Here is a 25,507-nt window from a genome sequence, read left to right as displayed (position 1 = left end):
TTCACTTAGCATCATCTTATGTGGCCATAAGGGCATAGCTATTGGGCTATTGTGATCTTCTGCTAGGACTAGCCTAAACCTGTACTAATTATTCCCTATAAGGGAAAACACAGAGTCCAGGTATCTTTGTGTCTGGCTCACTTCACTTAGTATTCTTTTCCCAAGTCCTTCCATTTCCTTATGAATGGGGCATAGAATTCCATTGTGTATATGTGCTTTTTCTCCAAATTTCAAATTTCCTTACAATCAACAGATGAAAACATAAAAATGTCATTCCTCTCAAGACAATTAAATGTCACTGGATTTTTTTTAATACATCAGATTCAAATGGCAGAGAAAAAAAAAAGAAAAACAACGGATCTCATGTTTTCCATGGGTGCTCTATGCCAGTGCCAGTGGCTCCTGCCTTTCATCCCCATAACCCAGGAGGCTGAGATCTGAGGATCACAGTTCAAAGCTGGCCTAACCAGGAAAGTCCATAAGGCTCTGATCTCCAATGCAGCAGTAAAAAAAAAAGCCCAAAGTGGAGCTATGGCTCAAATGGTAGAGAACCCAGCCTTGGACACACACACACACACACACACACACACACACACACACGAGCTCAGGTACAGTGCCTAGGCCACGAGTTCAAGCAGCAGGACTGGCACAAACAGAAATTGGTACTCACCAGAAAGGTGCCATGACCTAAGAGAAATTCTTCCATTATCACTTGAGGCTGAAACACCTATGCATGTGGTAGAGGAAGAGGAGATTGCAAAGATCGAAGCCTGAAGACCAGGAGTGATATTGAGCTCAAGGAGAAGACCCTGAAGGCCATGGCTCGTGTCACTGTCACCTCCCTGAGTCTGATTCCAGAGGGCACTGGGTGTCACCTGGATTCCCTTGGAAAAGGGAAGCACCTGGGAGGTGACCAGGTGCAGGGCCACGGGCATCATGGGAAGGCACAGATTCAGCTGCCTGCCTTGAAATGTAGAGGGGTGTTTGTAGCCAGGCATGTTAGCCAGGGCTTGGAGGATATTATGTAAGACACATCACAAATGGTTGGGCATGGTGGCTCATGCCTGTAACACTGGCTACCCAGGAGGCTGAGGTCTGGGGATCACAGTTCAAAGCCAGCCAGAGTAGGAAAGTCTGTGAGATTCTCATCTCCAGTGAACCACCAGAAAACCAGAAGCGGTGCTGTGGCTAAAGTGGTAGAGTGCTAGCCTTGAGCTGAAGAGCTCAGGGACAGTGCCCAGTCCCTGAGTTCAAGTCCCAGGACTGGCAAAAGAAAAAAGTTGAGGGTGAAATAAACTCAGAAAGGAGAGAAGAGAGGGAGATAGTATCCTACCCAGAATTCCCAACTTCTCCTGGGCAACGTGACAGATGAGCACCTTCAAACATCTGGACAGACATGTGCCACAGCTCTGCTGCTCCTCACATGGCATGGTCTTCCTGCTGTCGCTCTCGATGTACATCACCAGCCTGCAGGCAACAGGGAGACATGGCAGCTCTGCTGTGCCTAAAGTTCGAACCTATTCATCTATCTTTGGCTACCAGTTTTGTAGTATGTGTGTGAGAAAGAAAGTACTGGGCTTGGGCAGTTTCCCATGCTCTTTTTTGTCAGTGGTGAGACTTGAACTCAGGGCCTGGGTGCTGTTCCTGAGCTTGTCCACTTAAGGCTAGTATTCTGCCACTTTGAGCCACATATGACACCAATTCCGATTTTCTGGTAGTTCATTAAAGATCAGAGTCCCACGGACTTTCCCATCCTGGCTGGCCTCAAAGCTTGGTCCTCTGGATCTCAGCCTCCCGGGTAGCTAGGATTACAGGTGGGAGCCACAGACACCTAAGCTCATTCAGGATTTTTTAATTTATTTCTTGACACACACTCAATATTTTCCTTTTGTGGTTTCTGCCATTGCTTCTTTCTCAGAACAGCCTTGTCTCTATTTAGACATATTTTCTTCCAGCTGGTAATGATTATGATTATTTGGGGCAGGGGGAGAACTGAGAAGGCTGTAATTTTTTAATCCATCTAGAATGGACTTTTATATGATGCTATTAGAGAAAATCAGTTTTTCCTACACAGTTAACCAATTGTCCACAGTATTTTCTTTTTGTAAAATTTTAATCAACAACAAAAAAAACCCTTTCAAGATTAAAGACATTTTTTTAAATTTAACTGAGTACTGTATTAATAGTAAGTCCATAGGGATAGGAGTGGGAGGGAAGGGATGTAGGGAGAAAAAAATCTAGTCCCTCAAGGGATTCACCATTCTTGGCTCACAGAAACCCCACATGATGGCTTTACACGAGGATTTACCCCCTAAAAGTGGTATCCTTTCTAGAGACTCATGGGTTCTGATGCCTGCTTGTCTTTTGTATTTTTATGCTCAATCCCGCCATCTGACTTGTTCACCAAAATATTACCAGGGCTGCAAAACAGGAACAGCAAAAAAAGAAAAAATAAATCCACAGCCATATCCCAGAGTCTCTTCTGTCCCCTGGCTGCTGAGAATACTTTGTGTCACAAAATTAAATCTCGAAAGTCTAGAAATGGCCATGCATCTGGTGGCACATGCCTTAAGTCCCAGTTAGTCAGGAGGCTGAGATTCAGAAGATCAGAATCTGAAGCCAGCCCAGGCAGGAAAAAGCCCCATGAGAAACCCTTATCTCCAGTGAGCTAGCAAAAAGCCATAGTGGAGGTGTGACTTGACTGGGAGAGGGCCAGCCTTGTATGGGCCAGGTCCACCACGGCTCACAATTCTCACATTCACCTGGAGACCATAATAGACTCTCTGTGCACTCCACAGCCAGGATGTGGCAGGCTGTCCTTTAGTCCCTCCTGGGGAGAGTCTCACCTCACCTGGCAAGCTGAGCAGCAGCTTTTCGAGTTTATGAAACAGAATATAGAGAACCACAAGGAAGGCTTTGGCTCAAATGGGAGTGGATGGGCTGCAAAGGAAGCAGATGGTCATAAACATGAAATCCTGCAGGAAACAGCCAAGTCGCTAGAGAATTCTTTGTGGAACACGCGAGAAGAATGTCCAGCCATCTCCAATGTCCAGAGTGAACAGGTTATAATCCTCAAACATGACAAGAAATTAAAAGCATACTAGCTACCTGATTTTGTTTTTTGTTTTTGTCAGTCATGGGACTTGAACTCAGGGCCTGGGTGCTGTCCCTGAGCTTTGCCACTCAAGACTACTGCTCTACCACTTGAGCCACAGCCCCACTTTTGGTTTTCTGGTGATTCACTGGAGATAAAAGTCTCACAGGCTTTCCTGCATGGGCTGGCTTTGCACCTCAGTCCTCAGATCTCAGGCGAGCACTACTAGTGCCAGGCTCAAGATGGTCATTATGAGGCAGGGGGAGGGAGCAGCAAGGCCCCCCTTTTCCTGGGTGAGCCTCTGCAGGTGGGTGCAGCAGAACAGCATGCCATTGAAGAGGGTCAGCAGGTACTGCTGCACCCTGCAGATAGCAGGGGCCAGGGCACTGATGACCATCTTCAGCCCCACTGTCTCAGTCATGTTCCAGAAGGCGGTGAGGCACTGCTGGGTGATTCGACACAGGGCCTGCAAGGAGCCACAGGCACCATGAGGGAGGTGGAAACCCTGCTGGGTGCCCATGGCTCAGACCGTCATCCTTGCCACTCAGGAGGCTGAGATCCAGAGGATTGCAGCTCAAAGCCAAATGCCAGGCAAGAAAGTCTGTGTTGACTCCTTTCCCATGAACCACCAACAAAAGGGCTGGGAGTGGAGCTGTGGCCTAAGTGGTAGAGCACCAGCCTTAAAAGAGGAAGGCTAGTGACAGCACCTGGGCCCTGAGTTCAAGTCTCGTACTGGCACAAAACACAAAAACAAAAACAAAAATATCTATTTGCAAGGCATAAGAAATTGAGACTGTACACCACACCTAACTGTAACCCCTACGTACATCACCTTTACAAAAAATGTTTAAGAATTAAAAGAAACAAAAAATAATTTTCTTTCTTATTTTTGCCGGTCCTGAGTCTTGAACTCAGGGCCTGGGTACTGTCTTTGAGCTTCTTTTGCCCAAGGCTAGTGCTCTATTACTTGGATTTGCTCAAGGCTAACATTCTACAGTGCCACAGTGCCACTTCCTGTTTCCTCGTAGTTCACTGGAGATGAGTCTTATGGACTTTCCTGCCTTGGCTGGAGCCTCAATTCTTTGATGTCAGTTTTCTGAGTAGATGAGACTACAGGTGTGAGCCATGGCACCCAGCTGCCTATTTCTTAATCATACAAGTACTTCTGAGTTCTCGCTCACCTCGTTTAGAGGAGGCTTTTTTTTTTTTTTTTGGCCAGTCCTGGGCCTTGAACTCAGGGCCTAAGCACTGTCCCTGGCTTCTTTTTTGCTCAAGGCTAGCACTCTGCCACTTGAGCCACAGCGCCACTTATGGCCGTTTTCTGTATATGTGGTGCTGGGGAATCAAACCCAGGGCCTCATGTATACAAGGCAAGCACTCTTGCCACTAGGCCATATCCCCAGCCCTAGAGGAGGCTTCTTGTGTGGGGAGTTCAGAGCATGGTCCTCATCAGGATTTACAGCCACAGTGCTGGTTCTTGGGGTCAGATGAGAACTCGAAAATATACAAGAGTTGATTTAGCAGTATTGAGTTTTCCAAAGTTCTAGCTAAAGCCCATTGCTAGCCTTGTACAAATAAAGCTCAGGGACAGTGGCCAGGCCTTAAGTTCAAGTCCTGGGACCAATACAAATTATTATTATTACATTCAAGAAAATGTTAGGGTATAATAAGGGTATAGTTTCTCATAAAAATAAATAGCTTTTAACTCATTTCTATTTACCTAACACTGTGATTTTTGGGTGCCTTTAAGGTTATTCCCTGACTAATTTATTGTATCTTTCATTTACAAATTCCAAGTTATTTTCTATGTGTGTTTTAAGTAGAAACCTTAAAATATTTGTTTTATTTTTTACACATAGGCTTGTATAGGCATGATGAAAATAATAAAATAGATTAAGTACTTCATAAGAGATAAAAGAATATATAATACATAAATATATACATATACATATATAAAAATATATATTTTTATATATACATATACATATATAAAAATATATATATACAGCTTTATTTCAGCAAACACTTCAAAGGGAACTTTCATATTTGCACTTGGTGAGAATAAGGAATAAGGGCTTCTGTGCTACAGTTTTCAGTTTTCCACATCTTAGAATGCAATCAAGCCATTCACTCCTCTAATCCTAGCTGTCCTGAGAGTTTGAAAGGACTTGTGGTTCAAGGCCAGCTGGAGAAAATAAAGGTTGGCAGGACCCCATCTCAACCAAGAAAAGCTGAGTGTTGTGGCAGGTGCTTATCATCTCAGGCACACAGGAATGTAAGAGGATTACAATCTAGGACAGCCTGGACAGAGAAGTCTACAAGACTCCATGGTAAGAGAAGCAGCTGAGTATGGGAATCTAAGCCTGTTATGCCAGGAAACAAACAGCAGGAGGACCCAGTCCAGGTCTAAGCGAAAAGTGACGCTCCCTAATCTCAAAAATAGAGTCAAGAGGGCTGCAAGTGTGGTTCATGTGAGCAAGCACCGGGACTTGAGTTCAAACCCAATTACTGCCAAGAAGAAAAGAAAAACATCAAAAACAAAAGACTGGGGACCTAGCTCAAGTGATCGAGCAACTGCCTAGCACACACAGTTCAAAATTCCGCACTGTCATGGAGACAAAAACAGAACGTTCATCCGTCATAGACTCCCTCATGGATTTTCCATTTGATATAGCTAAGGAGAAACATGGGTTCCTTTAATTGGCCCCCATTGGTACTCTTAGGATGCAATTCAGTGGAATTTTCTGTAGAAGGAAAACGACAGTCTCCATGAGCAAGTTGAGCAAGAATTGTCCTCACTGCCTTACATATGAAACTGTAACCCCTCTGTACTTCACTTTGACAATAAAGGGAAAAAAATTAAATAAAAAAATTTAAAAAGCCAGGCATTTGTGGCTCACGCCTGCCATCCTAGTTACTCAGGAGGCTGAGATCTGAGTATCACAGTTCGAAGCCAACCAGGGCAGGAAAGTCTGTGAGACTCTTATCTCCAATGAATGACCAGAAAATTGGAAGTGGTGCTATGGCTCAAATGGTAAAGTGCTAGCCTCAGCAAAAGAGCTCAAGGCAGCAACCAGGCCCTGAGTTCAAGGCCTACAATAAAATAAACATTAATTTTTTTTTAGTAAAGCTTACCTAGTTTTAAAGAGCTGGCCAATCTGAACTTTGGCTTGTTAACTCTGAGGGCTCTTCAAAACCTCCATGGAATCTGTCTCTCTCTTTGTCTCTCTCTCCCCCTCTCTCTCTCTCTCTCTGAGTGAACTACTTGTAAATGCCTCTTTAATCTTGCATTGTGTACACTGTAATGAATGATTTCATGATTACACACACAGGCACCCATTCACACATGAATACAAACACACACATATGTATGCCTAGGCACTGGAGGAGTTAACGTATAATTTGACATTCTGTTATTAAGCTAAACTCAATACACAAAGAAGAATTTTATGAAAAATGTGACCTAAATTACATGAGAAACAGAAACCTATGGGGTTTATATTTTTCATTTCTAGACTTTCTCACTAAAGTAGGCTAAGTCATAATGAATGACTATGGCTTATTATCACACTGTAAAGAATATATTTATTCATAATTGTTAGGTTTATGAAAATCAGAAGTGTATTTTCCTGACTAGTGGCTATCCCAATAATCATCTTAAATGCCAATTGAGGCTTGGTGTTTTTCCAATCAATAGTGTCAAAAATAACAATAAGGGGGCTGGGGATATGGCCTAGTGGCAAGAGTGCTTGCCTCGTATACATGAAGCCCTGGGTTCGATTCCCCAGCACCACATATACAGAAAATGGCCAGAAGTGGCGCTGTGGCTCGAGTGGCAGAGTGTTGCCTTGAGCAAAAAGAAGCCAGCGACAATGCTCAGGCCCTGAGTCCAAGGCCCAGGACTGGCAAAAATAAAAATAAAATAAAAAAAAAAAACAGTAAGGGGGCTGGGAATATGGCCTAGTGGCAAGAGTGCTTGCATTGTATACATGAAGCCCTGGGTTTGATTCCTCAGCACCACATATATAGAAAAGGCCATAAGTGGTGCTGTGGCTCAAGTGGCAGAGTACTAGCCTTGAGCAAAAAGAAGCCAGAGACAGTGCGCAGGCCCTGAGTCCAAGCCCCAAGACGGGCAAAAACAAAACAAAACAGTAAGGATATTATCATAGCTTTTAATTCAAGTAAAAATTTGAAATGTAATTTAAAGTAAATTAACTGTATGCATATGAAACTTGTTTTCAATATAACTTAATATTTTATTATTTATATATACACATATGGATATGTGTGTCTGTGTGCATTTTGGCAAAAAGTCATATATTCATATATACCATTGTACAGTTTTGCTGTTATATACTTGGGGACGGGCTAGATTCTCATGGTAGGACAAAAATGTAGACTCGATTAAATGTTTGTTGTTTTTCAAAATGAAATTTTATAAAAGTTGATATTAAATATAAATATTGATACATAAATATTAAAAATTTTTAGTTTTATTTATTGATTTGCCTTTTGACAACTGCAGAGACATCACTGAGCCTGAGTTTGGTGCTCTTCCCTATGCCTGGGCCATACTGAGATTTCACTTTGTAATTAGAAGCAGTCCATGCCACGTGCCAGGGTTCAGAATCCTCAAACTTTGCTGTAAGTGCTGTGTTTGGTTAGTGTAGTAAATGGTAATAACCATTTACTATCTTAATTCTGATTATGTATCCAAGTTTATGATCAAAATATAATATATTTAACAGTGATTAACAACCAACTTGCTCAGGTCCTTTTGATAACGTATCTGAGATCCAAATTAACACTTTCTCAAGTCCACTTATGAAACATATTTTTAAATTTTTAATTTATTTTAGTAATCTGATGTTCTAATGATTATTTCTAACACATACAACAAGTTTGATATTGAGGTCTTATAATGAACATGTGTCCATACAAATAAATAATGTTTTTTCTTTTTGGTGTCTTCAGTGAGTCTTTTTTTTTTCCTAATATAGAAAAAATAATTGAATGTCTGTTAGACACTTAGCTAATTTTGTTAAAAAACGTATTGTGGTAAATTTAGTTAGAAATGGATAAGTTGTAGGAAGTGCGTAATTTTTGGTTTTGTCTGACTTCTTAATAAGAAGCTGGTTGTATAAAAGCAGACATCAATGGATCCTTAATGAATGACACAGGAAGTTTCCACATAGTAAAATCAGTTACTGAGTCATGAGTGCTTATCTCCAAGACTTTGCAACTTCTAACTCTTCCTAATATCCCTAAAGTAAAATACCCATAGAGTTAGGTATTTCTTAATCTTTCTTCATGAAGTGCTAAGATACATATTTTAACTTGGATTTTTCACAGCTCTCCATGAGGAATCATAAAATAAGATGTATTTTACTCATAACCGGACATATGGAATTGTAACTTCTTGCACAATCCCTTAATAAAGATATAACTCAAATGCAAATATAATAGTCCTGAGAATGTTTGAGGTTTTGGGTTAAAATATGTATACCTTATTTGTTAATATTTTCTGTACACAAAGGTTTTAGGGCCATTGAGAATTTATGAAATGAATTCAATCATAACTTTCATTAGGTAAATATGAACTTATTTAGCATAAAGGGTAGAAGAGTGTGGGGCACACCTGGAAGTCAACTAGCTGGCTCCACCTGTTTCTCAGTCCTAGGGCCACATATGGCTAATCTGGCAGCCTCTAGGCCCTGGCTCTTCCACCCTTAGGGACAGCTCGTGCCTCCCCTTATACCCCTCCCCTTCCTGCCTATCTTTGACCTGATTGGCTCCTGTGCCTTATTTTAGTTACACGTGTTCCCCTCCATAAAGGAGATCTTTCGCTGACTTGACTCACAGGCCTTCTGATTGTCCTCCCATCTGCCGACCCTTCCCTTTCTTTGCTCCTCGGGTCCGGGCTTGCCTTCCCTGTATCTCCCGCGGATCGGGGAGCGTGGGGGGCTAAAAACCCCGACAGAAGAGGATATTCATACATATTTTGGTCATTCGTGATTAAATTAATACATTTGGGGAATATTTTGGAATATTAAGAGTGGCAGTTAATAAAACATCTGAATCTCAGCAATGCCAGGGAGAAATAATCCATTTTGTGTTTTTTGTATCACAGTCAATATAAACATTGTATTATTCTTAAAAGGAATTGAGAAATAGATAAACTGGTGACCAAGTGCAAAATTATGACATGAAAATAAAAAGAAAAAATTACATTACCAAATTAAAGTCCTTCCTTCTTTGATGAGATTATTTTTAGTTTTGTTTTCTGTGGGTTTTTTTTTTTTGCATGCTCTTGTCATTGTTTTGAAACCTCTTCACACTCATAATACAATGGTAACTATAGGAGTATCTCACAGCAAGTGTAAATTCTTAATGTTTTAAACTGGGTTTCTGGATCCATTTTATTTTCAAATATGATTGTTTATGGTGATCAAGTTCTATTTGGCCACTATCAGTAACTTGTAATGTGAGTTGTTTTTGTAACCTGACTTTAGCATGTACATCACATATGCTACATCACATATGCTACATCACAGATATTTACTTGGTTCCTACAACATACAAACTGGTGTCTTTACTTGATTCTTATATGTTGTTTTCCCTGCTGCCTCCTTTCTTGGTATTTGCTCCTACTTGGCCCATTTTGATGATTCTGTATCATCTGCCCAGTATCCAACCCTGGGGTGTTTGGGACCTCTGTCCATGAATGTATTACCCCTGTATCTGGACTCATTCTTCAGATAATTTGTTCACAATACCAACTTTGAATTTGATGGCATATAGCAAATTTATGTCTCCATTCTGTGTGGCATCTTAAAAATGCCAGTTGTATACCCAAAGGCATACTCAAGTCACAAGTGGATTCTGTTGTACATGCTATAATAAGCCCATAAGGTCTGCAGAAAGGACAGGAGTCTCAAACTATTCCTTGAACATTTGCTATCTTTCCCAGGTGCCCTCAACCACCCTGAAATTGAGATTATGTACTTAGTTGTAGTAGTAAGAATATACATTTACATCCTCTAAGCTTCTCCTAGTGTGCCAGAGGAAAAGGGAGACGATGAGTTCCACATAGTTTAGGCAGCCTGAAGAGCTAATTCCATCAAGGTAGTGCTCAGCCTGGGATATGACATGCCTTCCTATTCTTGTTACTCAAAGACAGTGACAGACATAATTTCTTTTCCCAAATGAGAGAACAGTAGATTAGCATCCAACTTACTTGAAGGAGGCCAGTGATCATGTAATTTAAATTTTTTTAGATATACTTCATACAATATGAAAGAATGAAATACACAGTGCTCATTTGGGCTCCCTGCCAAGAAGGCAGCATTGCAATTTATCCAAACCAGCTGCTTGAGGCAGAGTAATCCCACTCTTTCATGTGGCCTTTGCTGAGGCCATGCAGCATTTTGTGTATGTTCGAGGGGCGGGGGGCGGGAAAGAAGAGATTTCTACTATTAAAAGGTAAGAATTCCAAAAAGCACCAATAAGAATTTCAAAGAACTTTAGATAGACCAAGATCTCCTTGCTGGGCAATTACACATCAAGCATAGTTTGGTTTTGTTTTAATTTGTTAAGAATAATTTAATTTTTTCTTACCAAATTGTTTTTTCTTTACCAAGACTGAAAGTTTTACTTGGAGTATTAATGGTATTTTTAATCAGTGTCAAAAATTGCCTTGTAATTGTGAAATTGAACATTTAAGTGGTTCTCACTCTCACATGATTTAGTTCTTCCACTTTATGAACCAGTCCAGCATCTGCAAGCAATACTTGTCAAGTGAAAAACATATTGAAAATAATATCCCCTTCAGAAATCATACCTGTGATTTTATGTGGCAAAAGTTTTTTTTCATGTGATTTGAGATTACCTGCCTGTTCTTAATGTAAATACTTATAATAAATGTAAATACTTGTAATAAACATAAGTAGTTATAATAAATAAATAAACGACAAACAAACATTTAGTGATGGAAATAATAGGCTACCTCTCTTAAAAACAAAACCTCTCTTAAGAACAAAACAAAACACTGACTATTCCATGGAACTGTGAAGTCTCATCTTTTCCATGAGAGGAAAACAAGTAAAAGTAACTATTTTTCAACTTCATAGTTACCAATCCAATAGGTTTCACCAATGGAATGGCATAGGCGGTTAATAGTTTTAAATAAATATGAATCTTTTACCATGAATATGTACCAAGAAAAACATTTAAATTCTCAGTGAATCACACAAGTGAACAGATATTATTTTCTTTAACACAAGTTGGCATTATAAAGAGCAGGTGTACAACAAGTACTGAAAAGCTGCTTTTATTCAGAAACACTCCTTCTGACTTGGGTCCATGAATTAATTGAAAGCAAATGAAAATATTGGTATCTCAGCTCTGCTTTGCATCTGTCTCCTTCACTCTGACTCTAGCAAGCAAAAAGAACAACACTGATGATCAATAACATTCTGTAAGAAAAAAAACAAAGTACCTTCTAACCCCAATCAGATGGCAGTGAGTCCTAGTGTAACAAGGCCATGCCTGACCAATAATGAGACTAGGATCAATGAGTGTACCTGTCACTGACACCTCTGGCCACTAGAACACCTCTTGATTGAAACTGATTAATGAGCATATATACCTGTCTCTCTCACCCACCCCAACCCCTCCCAATTCTTACTCCTCTGTTTAAACATAAAGCGAATGTCTGTGTAAGGAAAGTAGTTGGACATTTGGAAATCATACCTCTTCTCTTCCCATAGTATGCCTGTGCCACATTGTTTCCTTTCTCTGACTTTCATGCTTACTTTTCTTTTATTTAGCAAACTAGATTGAGTAACAAGACCTGATATTTGGGCCTTGGACTTCAAACCTGGTAACTAGTGCCTAAAAAGCTAGTACCAGATCTGGAGATGGAATGGGTTCTGTTATCAAGCTTGACTTTACTCTTCACTCACCAATGTTGGAAGGATTCTGGGAATCAAAATTTTTCTTCAGTAGAGCCAGTAATGTGTCTTCAAGTTTTGAATCTTCATTACTACTTCAGAAGTAGTAATGTAATAATCAAATAACTGTAGTAATCAAATAACCACCATTTTAAAGCTGAGTCACTAAAAGTTTTCTACATAGGTTTGATAGACAGCTATAAGTGAAGGCATTCACCAATGAATTAGATGTAGAGATGCACCATTCATTAAAAACTAATGAATGACCCGTGGCCAACACTAGTAATTCCTAACTACTCAGTAAACTGAGAGAGAAAAGATCAAGTTTGGAAGCCATCTAGCGAAGAAAAATTTTCAAGATCCTATTTCTATTATATCCATCAAAAGGCAAGGATATGAGTACCTCATGAAAGATGGCGGAGATGAAGATGTGACTCTGGACAGGAAGCCTCTTCAAGTGCTGCACATCACCAACCTAAAGACTGTACTGGAACAGGGAGGCCAAGAGCCAGCAGAAGAGTGCCCTGGTCAAGAGGCTCACCTCAAGGCATTCTTGTTTGTGTCTGTGATTTTCTGGTTGGTCTTTTCAGTTATTCCTTCTTGAGTTTATCTTAGATATCAGGTTTATCACACTGAAAGCTTTATAAATATATGTTATATACATTTTAATGGAAAACATATATTTTATAATTACAGGGTTCATCACTTATAGTCCACAACGTAAGTGGCTAGAGGAGCAGTGCATTCCTTGAGCACTGACTACAAACAAGTACTCAGATCTGCTCCTGTGGACTTGAGGCTCACTGAAGTCAAGCTGACTGCTGCCTAAGCTATTGCTATGCTAACACAAAAGCAGTAGAATTGACTGCTATTGACCACCTAAATTGGAATTAGGCCCACTAAATTAGGCCACTAAATTAGAATTGACCCCCTAAAATAATTCTCTCTGTACGGGCTCTCTCTGTACAGGACCAGCTGCATCTTAGTCTAGGTACTAAGGAGTCACTGCAGCTCTAAGTCCCTGCAACATGTATTTCACAGTGCCTTTCTGGAGACATTGCCTTAATCCAAATAAGTGACTTTATCAGAGAACTTCAGGTGTGTAGCATGTAGAGAGATCTGAGGCCTGGGGTCTGAAGAGGGGCCTAAGGCCTGCAGAGAGACCTGAGGCCTGTGGAGAAACCTGAGGCCTATGAAGAGGGCCTGAGGACAGGAGAGCACTGCAGGAAGGAGGAATAGAAAGAAGTTAGCTCCTTTGGAGGTTTGGAGGTTGAGGCTGTTAGTGGCTTGGAGTTAAAGGCTGCTCTGGATTCTGGGTGATGGGTAGTTAGCCAAGGACAAAGTAGTTGCATGCACAGTCACATGCCTAAACAGACTGCAACCATGAAGGTTCAGGCAGTGAGGCTGAAGGGGCCCCAGCAATAATTTCCTTATTCTCAAAAGTCATCTAGATTGTCATCTCAAATGTCCCTTGAGTAGAAATTCTGTAGCTGGCTTTGATAACCCTTCAGGGATTATGAAATTGATATATTGTACTTGTTGTTGTTCTGTCTATTTTTGTGTGTACCAAGAGGTGAGTACAGAATTTCAATAAAGCACTAACAGGAAAGAGCTGGAGAGGGTCCAATGTCCAAAGTGGGTGAATGGTTAAATAAACCAATTTGTCCACACTAATAAATAGTATGCACAAAGGGGCTAAAAAGGAGCTCTTCCTTTCTGTACCAACATGGAAAGACATTATTGATTTTAAAACATTGCAGGTTGGCATGGTGGTGCATGCCTCTAATCCCAGATACTCAGGAGTCAGAGCAGGAAACTTGTGAATTCAAGTCCAACCTGGGCAGTGGGAGTGGTGAAGCCCTATCTTAAAAACTAAAATAATCTCAGTGCTAGTGGCTCCTGACTGTAAACTAGCTACTCAGAAGGATGAGTCCTGGAGACACTTATCTCCAGTTAACCACCTAAAAACTGGAAGTGGCTCTGTGACTCAAAGGAGTAAAGCACTAGCGTTGAGTAAAAGAAGCCCAGGGACAGTGCCTAGGCCCTGAGTTCAAGGCCCATGATTGATAAAAATAAAAACAAAAGAGCTAGGGCTTAGCTCAAATGGAAGAACACTTATTTAGCCTGAATAAGGCACTGGATTCAATAACCAGCATTAAAAAGAAATTGCAGGGCATATATTCATATTTTAAAAGCATTTTCTAATTTCCTGAGCGCACCCATCTTGCAAGGTGAAGTTGTACAAATGTTCCTCTCTGCTCTACTGCAGAGCAGCATGGTAAGTGAGGTCTATGTCCTCACCACTCCATCTGCCCAAATCAGGACCCTCCCCCCTCCCAAGGAGGCACTGGGAGGGGAAACTCCACTACCCTACATTCAAAAATCTCCAGGGAGCCTTATAGCCATGACCTCTGCACTGTCCCCTGCCTGTCCCATAGAAGGAAGCATGTCTAATTGGCATGCTGTCCGAGGACACAACACAGTCACAAACAGAAGAATGAGCCTAGGACAGAAACTATCACTCCTGTGATCCCTAAGATAAACCTCAGAAACAAGAGCTTGCCTGTTCATCTACCTGGATGTGTGCTTTTCTGGGTACAGGAAATTCAGCCCTAATGCATGGGAATAGAGAGTGTTCTGGCTATTTCTTTCACACTTGCAGGACCCAGTTCCTACCCTTGTAAAGTCAGGCACATAGTTCCTCAGACCAATAAGTTCACTTTCGATGGCAAGCACTGTCTTAAGGAGAGTCAAATCTTCTTTCAATTAGCCAGCTATGCAAATAAAAAGAGTGAGGACAATCTTATAAAAACCCACTTCACATGTAGAAATAGTGCAAATGACTCCAAAATTTCTGCCTACTTCTAAGGAAGTTGCAGATTGCTATATGTGAAATCCTGGAAGAAAAGAGCCCAGAACTTGAACAATTATTGTGTCTGGATCTGTCATCCTCTGTCCTCTAGAAACTATACAGGGACCCACAAACCACATGCACACACACACACACACACACCCTGCACGTGCATACCCACGCATGCACCTACCTATTTATACATATATAAATGCATATATATTAATGTATCTGTGTATAGAATGCAAAACAATAAAACCTTGCTATGTAGAATGATGAGGCTGAACCCCTACAAGACAGGGGCGCATGCCCTCTCCCCTTCCTGCAGGGTGGCGGGTGTGCTTTGTCTCCCATTCAAGTCTGGAGGGGACAGTGTCCCCTGGGTACACTCATCTGGCACGGGCAAGGAAGGACGAAATCCTAAGCGGGGCAGATTGTAGATGGATTTCAAGGAAAACCACAAAACCCTACAATATGTTACCCTCCGCCTGAGTCTACTTTAGAAGCTCTGAGAGCGATGGATTAAAGCCGGGCCAAGGCAGGGATTCCTGATGCTCCATGATACTATTAGGGTCAGAACCGGCTTTGGGGGGGGGGGAGGTGGGCAGAGGGAAGACAAGTTCTGGCAGGGTAGACCCCGAGGTTTATCAGTCCCCGACGGACAGGAGTACAGACTTGGAAGGACATGGGGCCAGGAACAACCACCACCGCCCCCCCCGCCCCCCCCCCAACTCTCGGAGACTCAGAAGCACCCTGACCCCTGGAGTCACGTGTCTCAATGGTCGTGTGTCCCTCTCCCTCCCTCCTGTCCTGTGTTTGGAAGGTGCCCGCCCAGGGTGTGGGGGACTTCCAGGCCCCAGCACCCTTCGGTCCCTGTGGGCAGTGGGGTGGGCCTTGGAGGGGGTTCGTGGGGGTCATGGGTGGGCCAGGGACCGGGTAACCGGGACCAGGCCGGGGATCCCGGGGGTACCCGAGGTCCCAGGGTGGGGTGGGGCAGGGATGCTGACCTTCCAGAGCCAGCATGGAGGGGAAGTCCTTGCAGTTGGCCACGCTGGTGGAGTCGGTGACACATGTCTTCCAGAGGTTGGCGAAATAGGTGGCGGTGGAGATAACCGTGCCGTGGATGGTGGACACCTTCCAGTAGTTGGTGGACAGCTTGGAGGACACCAGCACCCAGCTGGAGATGGAGACCATGAAAGCGATGATCTCCTAAGATCTCAGAGGTGGTGCTCGCCTTGCCACTGTGCTCAAAGCCATCGCAATCTTCCTGGCATGTGCGGAGACCCCGCCCGGTACCCAGGCCTGCCAGGCTCCGCCCCCAGCCCCGCCCCGGATGCGCAGGCCACGCCCATCGGCGGGCCACGCCCCGATACGACGACCACCCCTACCAGAGGCTACAGATGGGGTGGCCTGGCGCTAGGGGGCGCGCATGCCCCCCCACCTCGGCTCCACCCTGTCCGCCATGGTCTGGCCCGGGAAGTGCCCAGGGGCAGTTGTGCCTGCACTGCGGAGGAAGGCCATCCCGCGCCTCTGAAGCTCTGAACCTCTCCTCACTCCCCAAATCTCCCGCCCACGGACCCGCAGACAGTAACCTCAGCCAAGTGGGCACTGCAGAGGTGGGCCGCAGGGGCCCTGTCAGAGTGGACCTAGCGGCCGCCGTGCCCCCGCAGACCCGGCCGGCCTCGGCCTGCCGAGCTCCAGTGCCCGTCCGGGAGGGGGGTGGGGTGTGCTCCCGGAAGCGGACCTCCCTGTGGATCCGGAGGACAGTCGCTGTCCTCGGGGCGGCGGGGCAGGTGGCAGCCCTGGCTAGAGGGGGGCGCGGACCCGCGGGCCCAGCCTGTGCCCTTATCCTGGGCGCTCACCCGGGTGAACCTGGTGTGAGTGGGGGTGGGGGGCCAGTCAGTCCCCTGTCGCCCCCCACTCCCTATCCGGGGAGCCCCTGTGCGAAGGGGGAGCTGTCACCGCAGGCAGGCTTGGCTCAGACCCATCTTGGCTCTTTTTATTTTTAAAAAAAAAACAACTTCCACCTTTGGTGCCTAATTAAAGAATAAACCCATTCATTACTCCATCCCCTTGCTGCCCTCTGAAGGCAAATAAAGATCAGGGTGTGCTTCTGGCCGCGAGGTCACCAACCCCAGCATCAGAGGCTGACACAGACACTGACTTCATTATAGGGTAATTATTTGTCTACATAGCAGTGCTTGCAGGTCTTGCTGTGTGTGACCTTTGGGCATTCACTTCTTGCCAACCCTCACCCAAGGCCTCAAACATACATATCAGTCTGCTACCTAAAGGCCAGTTGGGAGCTTTTCAGGATCTTTGTGAAGGGACATTTTGTTGTCCCGTGTGTGTGCGTGTGTGTGCATGTGTGTGCATGCCAGTACTGGGGCTTACAACCAGAACTTGGGGCTCTAGGTTTTCTTGCTCCTAGCTAGTCTGTACCCACTTGAGTCATTCCTTCAGTCTGGCATTTTGGTAGTTAATTGGAGATAAAGTTTCAGAGACTTTTCTGCTTGGGCTGGCTTTTATTCTGGGTCATCCAGACCTCAGTTTCCTGTATGGCTAGAATTACAGGCGTGAGCCACCTCCGTCACCACAAAAACAAACAAACAAAAAAACGAGATGCCCATCTGTGTTGCTTTATGACTATAATTCTTCTACTCCGGAGCTGAGATCCATGGATTGTGATTTGAAACCAGCTGGGACAGAAATGTCTAATTAACCACCAAGAAGCCAGAAGTGGAGGTTGGCTCCCATGGCAAAGTGATGGCCTTGAGCTAATGCATACGTATGCATACAAAAGAACTACCCCAAATCATAAGAGTGCAGAGGGAAACCAGGTGACAGTGGAGACAGAAAGTTTGCCAACAGGAGACTGTTCCCAGGTTTCTAAGTCTCATATACTATAAGGAAGAAAGCAAAGAATAAAATTCTGTTACAGAATCATCTTTGATCTATGTCTGTGTGTCTGGAAGAAGTCAGTGGCGGAAGTTCATTTTTCCTTATGATTGTCCAGGTGTCTTTGTTGAAAATCAAATGTTATTCAAGTGTATTTATAATCAAATTGACAGCTAGAAGTTTCTTTGTTAAATATTGCTTCTTTTTTTGATTTTTAGATACTGTAATCTGGGGAAAGAATTCATTGGGAAGACATACATTTTCTGATAGCCTTCATGGAAAACAGACGCTGTGACTTTAAAATTGGAGTATCTATCTCTCTCTCTCTCTGATTAATTTCCATATTAACCTCAATATGAGATTCAATAATAATTGAATCCTACCTTAATATATTGATGGTTAATATACTATTAGTTAATAATGTATTATGTATATTACATATAATATAGTTTATATACTATATTATTAGATAATATATTAATCATCAATATATTAGTGTGGGATCCAATTGCTATTAATACTAATTATTAATAAAACCAATTTATCATTATATAAATTATATATTATTAATACCATTAAATATTGGTTATTGCATTGAGTTTTATGTAATCATAATTATATTATTTTAATTATGTTAATTATTAACTAATACTATTAACCATCAATATATTAATAATTCTACATTAATAACACAACATATTGCAAACCTCATTTGAAAATTAAGGGACCTTACCAGGCAAAATTAAGGACTATGTTGGTGCTGTTGTCCTAAGTAAACGTTCACTATACTTGTTACTAAAGAAAGACCACTGGCTTCCGCTTAGCTGTCCATTGAACAGGCTAGGAGTATCACAAGGAAATTAGTGAGTGAACTCAAGTAAGTGACTTCTCCTTCGATATTTTTTTCATTCTAAAGAAAGAAAAGCAGTTCTTAAACTGTTCCTATTCTAATGGGATTTGGCAAAAAAAAAAAAAAAAAACAGTTAGTTCAGGGAAATCCTTTTGTGAAATGTAAATAAAATAAATTAAAAAATACATGATAGTTGATAAACTCAAAGTGTTTCCCTTAAATGTCTGAGTAGCAGGCATCTCCTTGGCAGCCATTGTATTCTTACTCTGCTTGTCATTAGAGATGTGTCCAGTTTTGTAGGACCAGAGCAGGAGAGAAATGCTCCCTCCCTTGACTGGGTGTGTCCACGTAAGAGGGGAGTGGCCAGCCCTTGGCTGTCTCTCCTGAGCTGGCCTGTCCAGGTGCATTTGCCTGTTCATGACACCTGTAATTCAATAGCTAGTTACCTTCTGATAAGGATTCTCTGATCACTTACAATGTGCCATAAGCCTTGGTCTCACTCCATTCTTAAGTGTTGTGGTTTAAACACAGAATTTTAACAACTTTCACCTCCCAACATAAACAGCAGCTATGAAAAATGTCAAAGGGTTTTCAGGATGTGGGTTCTGTGGCATGGATTGGAATGATTCACAGAACACCATGGAAATTTCCTGAAGTACCACCCTCTCCTTCCCCCACCTACAGCCCCACACCAAGAAGAAACAATGTCAGGCATGAGAAGATGTGAGTCTGATAATACACTTTTGAGTGGTGTTGGTGAACACCAAAACTCATTATTTGCTTTTAATCTTATATTCAAGTATGTGGAATTTATGCACTTGAAATATCTTTTTTACAATTTCAGTAAAAATCAACACTATATTTTAAATATTGAAAGTGGGCTATTTATATTTGGTTTAGTTCTGGAATAATTTTCATCATTATTTTAACAAATGCTACTGGGCTGGGACTATGGCTTAGTGGTAGAGTACTTGCCTCATATACATGAAGCCCTGAGTTCAATTCCTCAGCACCACATAATATAAAAAAAGCCAGAAGGGACACTGTGGCTCAAGTGGTAGAGTGCTAGCCTTGAGCAAAAAGAAGCCAGGGGAAGGGTTTAGGCCCTGAATTTAAGGTGCAGGACTGGCAAAAAAAATTTTTAAGAAAAGTGAAGGGGGAAAAACACTACCAACTATTCACATCTAATAGATGAGTTTTAAGGAAATGCTCTCACTTGTTAAGCCAAGGAACAACAAGATTAAACACCAGGTCATTTGAAACAATAGCAAAACTAGGATCCTAGTTGTCAACTACTTATTTTTATATAAACCCTGGGTATACCTATGTTTCCTGTACCTTTCATGCAGAGGAATTGGGAAAGTACAGATTATCTATGTCCTATAAAAGACTTTTGGAACATGAAAAAGGACCACTTGTGCATGAATGCTGCCTCGTGAAGCGAAACATAATAAGAACTACAAGGAAGGTGACTTAATTAGTCCACCCTGGAGGCTAGCTCACGGAGAAGCTAAGAATTTAGACTTCGGTCCAGTGGAATTCCCAATGCCCTTCACAGTACCCTCCCCTGCCCAATCACATATTAATAGCCAGTGGTTCTTAGCAATTCCTTTCAAGCCCTGTTTTCTATATAACCTGATACATTCTTTTCAAAGAAGCGTGCTCCCCCTTCTTCTACCCCTGCCGGAGAAATTCCCCCATAGGCTCTGGAGACACAACTTGCCCAGGGACCTGGCTCCAAGCATCTGACTCGCAGCTCAGCACAGCCAAGGTCTCCCAGCGTTCGGCCACCTCCTTGGCCACACTGCCCACCTGCTGGTGCTTGCTCCAGGCCTCCAGTGTCCCTCTGACACCCGTGGCCGCCAGGATTTCCGGCGTGATGGGCAAGCGGGAGAGCAGCCTCAAGGATCGGCAGAGCAAGTCCGTGTCCATGCTGGAGCAAAGGCGCTCCTGGAGCTGCTGAACAGCCCCACACACCCACTGGGCTGCTCCCATCCTGATGCCAATGCTGTCCCTGTCCGCAGAGATGCACAGGCCACTCCCCTGTCTTCCTGGATGCGTGGGTCACCTGCCCTGCTCGTGGAACTCGTTCTCTGTTTGGTCAGTCCATCGCAGCGGGGCACTTCCACCATGCTGGTTGCTGTGGGCTACTTGAAGTACATCCTTAATAACACATATTTTCTTGAAAGAAAAGAGTTACTTTGAATGACACTAGAGAATAAACTGAGATAGGACTGTGAGATCACAGTAAGAGACCAGGAAATAATGATAGCAGAGAGTCTACTTAAAAAGTGTACGGAATAGGGAGCCCCGGTGGGCACTGGAGCGACAATTCATGCTAACAAGAAAAACCATATTCCAGATCATTCTGTATTCTACTTCTTTGCCTCACCAAAGTTACCTAAGTAGCAGGCAATTAACCATTGAATGAAACTTCCATGACATGGAGAAAAATAAACTCTTAAAACATAAAATGATTACTCTGATACCTTGTCACAGCACAGAAACCTGCTTAGAATAATCCAAAGTAGTTGGCCACTGGTGGCTGAGACTTGTAATCCAAGTTATTCAGGGGGCTGAGATTTAAGCATGGTAGTTCAAAGCCAGCTCAGGCAGAAAATGATTTGAGACCCTTATGTCCAATTAACCAACAGAAAAAGCACAGGTGATGTCATGTCTCAAGTTGTAAATCACTAGACTCATGCTGAAATGGTCACGGACTGCCCAGCCTCAGAGTCCAAGCTCCATGACAGACAAAAATATGTAATTCATATTTAATGATATCATTCTCAACAAACATCGATAAACACAGGATAACTACTTTTTAATTTCTTTCTTTTTTTTTTTTTTTGTTAATCGGAGAAGGATCCTTGCCAACAATTCTGCCTAAGGCTTGCCACAAATCAAGATCCTCAAGATCTCAACCTCCTGAGCAGTTAGGAATATAGGCATGACATGTTGGAGCTCATGATTTCTTACTAACTTACATTAGTTATCCAAGGGAGAGTTTCTTGTGGTATTTTCAGACTGCAAGCCATATGTTCTTATCATACTCATATGTCTTATCATTCTCTAGTACTTGCCTGCCTCCTGACTATACACATCTTCATTCACTGTTTCCATTTGCCCACCTCCTCCAGCTAATATTTTTCATATAGGGCCTGTTTAGCTTTCCTGTTATTCTTTGAGTTTATTAATTTTACCAAGGGGTTCATCATGGCACTTAATGACACACATTACATTTTAATCAGAATAATTCTACTGCTTAATCTTTCCTAAATCTTCAAGTTTTTATTTGGCTTTGTGTTGTGCTAGTACTGGAGCTTGCATTCAGGGGCTCGTGAGCTTTCTTCTTTTTGTTTTTTCTCAAGGATGGTGTGCTGCCACTTAAATCTCAGCTTCACTATGGCTTTCTGCTTGTTAATCAGCAGACTTTACTGCTGGAACTGATTTCACACCACTCTCAGATTTCCCACTTCCAAGTAGCTAGGATTATAGGTAAGGTGATTGGTGTGTGTGTGTGTGTGTGTGTGTGTGTGTGTGTGTGTATGTGTGTTCTAGTCCTGGAGCTTGAACTCAGGGCATGATACTGTCCCTGAATTCTCAAAGCTACCACTCTACAACTTGAACCACAGTTTCCAGCCCTTGGTGGCCAATTGGACAGGCTTTCTTGCTTCGTGTAAAAACATGATCTTGGGTACTCAGGAGGCTATGATCAGAGAATCACAGGTCAACGCCAGCTTGGGCAGGAAAGTCTGTGAGAGTCTTATGTCCAATTAATCACCAGAAAACAGGAAGTGGCATTTCTGCTCAAGTGGTAGAGTTCTAGCCAAGAGCTGAAGGGCTCAGGGACAGCGCCCAGGAGCAGAGTTCCTACCCCCAGTATACGGGTCAGTGTCTGATGGCCCATGCCTCTGATCCTCAGGAGGCTGAGATCTGATGGTGGTTTGAAGCTGTAAGGGATTTTCAAGTAAAGAACCAATGACGGATAAGAGAGAATTTTATTCATCCTGATGCTAAATCCAAGGCCTGTGTGGCAAGCCCAACTAATTTTTTAAATGTAAGTTTGTTTTCAAGGTGATGTGCAGAGGAGTTATATTTACATACATGAGGAAGTGTGAACTCAGTGTCTGGGCCTTGCCTTTAAGAAGATTTTGCTCAAGTTTAGGATTCTACTACTTGAAGCAAATCTCCCCTTGTGCTATTTGGTAGCTAATTGAGTTATGGTCGCCCAGATTTTTCTACTGAGTTGACCTCGCTGTAATCTGAGATCTAAGGCTGATAGCTGCCTGAGTTGACAGAATAATATGCATGTGCCATGAATGCCCAGCCCTATTAAATTATTCTGTTCCTTTCCTATACAAGGATCCATCCATACAATTTCTTAAGTTTGAAATATTTACAGGTACAATAGTTCGTTGTTAACAAGTATGTAGGGTATAAATTTGTGCATGCGTGTGTGTGTGTATGTGTGTGTGTGTACCAGAAGTAAGTCTTGAACTCATAGCCTAGGCTGTGTATCTGAGGTTTGTTGCTTATGGCTTACCCTAGTGATTGATGCACAGTTCCACTTCCTACCTAAGTGATGGTAAATTGGTGATGCATCTCACATGCTTTCCTGCTATGACTGGGTGGAAAATATGTTATTTAGGCCTCAGCCAGGTAAGTAGCTTGTATTACAGGACTCAGCTGCTAGCATGCAACTAGGTACAGAATTTATGAATATATTGCTCTCTAATATATTCTGAAAATCATTACAAAGATATCCAACACACCTCTGTAGTTCCCATGGCCCATTGTACCATCTCTTCAGGCAAAGATAGTTGATGGTCTTGCGGAGGATATGGAGAAAACTTTCCTAATTTCACTTTAAGTCCAAGAACTTCTGGAAAATTCCAAATGTTCACAATCTCGTATTCTGCTTCCAATTTCCTTTGGTCATGCAAAATCACTTCATCTCCAGAAGGATTGTGAAATTGGATATTCTTCAGAAAAGGACGGAGCTAAAAGAGATACATTAGATTAGGGTGAAGTACATGCCAGAGTTAAGATTGAAGACCTGAATTAATGAAAGCCCAAGATTGCCCTCAATTTCTGGTTCAGAATTCAAGAGTATCAGAGGCATGTCATGAAGTATCCCATAAGAAAATCAAAGGAAGAATAAAAATAATCTTTCTGAATCCTTATAACTCAGCAAGGAAATAGACCAAGATAAGTAGCCCTCGAATGGGAGAAGGGCTTTAGTAACTGTATAAGACAACAGCCTGATTCTTAAAATCTACTCAGAGGTCAAACATTAAACTCAACACAAAACAAATTCTCAAAGAAACATCAGCCAAATTAATAAATATGCTCAAATCTAAAAGAGATTTCTCTGAGGAATAAATAAGAAAGGCCAATTGATACATGTGGATATACTGGACAACACTGGCCACAAAAGAAATGCAAAGGATAAGAACATTGCCATTCTACCTCACGCTAGTTACTCTGCCCATTATGCAGAAAACTAACAATTACAGATGCTGTCATGGATATGGACAAAAAGGAACACTACCTCACTGGTAGTAGGAATGTAAACTTGTTCAGTCACTCTTGAAAGTTTATGAAGACTCCTCAAAGGTAAACATAGAACTTCCCTATGACCAAGGAATTCCCATCCTGGGCATTCATCCAATAGAACACAAATGAGGCCACAAGTAAAAGTGCCACCCAATCACATACATTGTAGCATTTACTATAGCTATGATGTGGAACCAACCCAGATGCCTTTCAGAAGATGAATGGATCAACACTGTGTGGTTTATATACAACATTTCATTATGAGTCTATCTGAAAGAATGATCTTGCTACCTACATAAGGAAATGGAAATATTGGCAAATGTAATAGTAAGATAAGTAAGCCAGACACAAAGAAACATAGGTTGTATGGTTTCTCTCACTGCTGTAACTAAAATATGCCATATGTATTATATATATACAAGTAACAGCACTGATTGGTAAAAGACAAAACTTACACTTATGCCAAATTATACAGGAGTCTACAGATTCACATATTGAGTCCAAAGGAGAATATTCTCAGATCATAAAGGCTCAAGCTATATGCATATTTATTGAATTTATCACATTTATTGAAATAAACTCCCAAGAAATGGAACAAGAGATTTTTGTATTTTGCTTTTGCATTTTGTTTCTTTGGTTTCTCTTTTGTCACTGGTTGTGATTTCTTTCTTGTATGTAAATTTATCTGTTTTGTTGAGGTTAAGGGAGAGCACAGAAATGGTGGGGCAAATGATGAAAGAATGCAGTAGTGATTCATACTAGACACTAGGTTGAAACTCAAATATACAACTTGTTGGCGAGGGGTTCAGCAGGGAAAAACTGAGAGAAATGAGGGAAGAGTTGGCACCATTCAAAAAGAAATGTACCCATTACCTGATTATGTAACTGCAATCCCTCAGTACATCATGTTTAAAATGACAATTTAAGATTGCCTCATCCCAGCTGGGAAAAGCCCATAGCAATGCAGGACACACACACAATCCAGGACCAGTAAGTTCCCCATTGCCCTCCCCCCAAATGGGAGATCACCTCTGGCAGAGACCCAAAACCTGACATAGAGTTCATCACAAGGGAACAAAGAAACTACTTCCCCTTTACCCCCAGAGAGAGAGAGAAGCTGCCACCTGGATAAGGTGCAGATGCCATGTAGCTCCCTCTCCCGTGGGACCTATGGCCCCACTAATAAACCTACCTATGAACCTTCTTCTCCTGTCTGTGATTATCTCTGCTTGGTCCCCTGGGATGGCCAAGACATATCCTTTCAGCTATTACATAAGACAAGAAAAACAGGAAGAGAAAGAATA

At 42.3% G+C, this 25,507-nt stretch overlaps 1 long non-coding RNA gene across 1 annotated transcript; it reads left to right on the top strand.

The window, feature by feature from the left end:
- The first annotated feature begins 1,225 nt into the window (after positions 1-1,225).
- Positions 1,226-19,884, top strand: LOC125367167. The gene is made up of 3 exons (XR_007213999.1): positions 1,226-1,279; positions 11,185-11,194; positions 19,796-19,884. It is a non-coding gene; the product is annotated as an uncharacterized LOC125367167 (long non-coding RNA).
- The last annotated feature ends 5,623 nt before the right edge of the window (positions 19,885-25,507 follow it).

This window comes from Perognathus longimembris, chromosome 18 (assembly GCF_023159225.1).
Source record: "Perognathus longimembris pacificus isolate PPM17 chromosome 18, ASM2315922v1, whole genome shotgun sequence".
Taxonomy (NCBI): Eukaryota; Metazoa; Chordata; class Mammalia; order Rodentia; family Heteromyidae; genus Perognathus; species Perognathus longimembris.
This window is presented reverse-complemented; position numbering and strand designations above follow the sequence as displayed.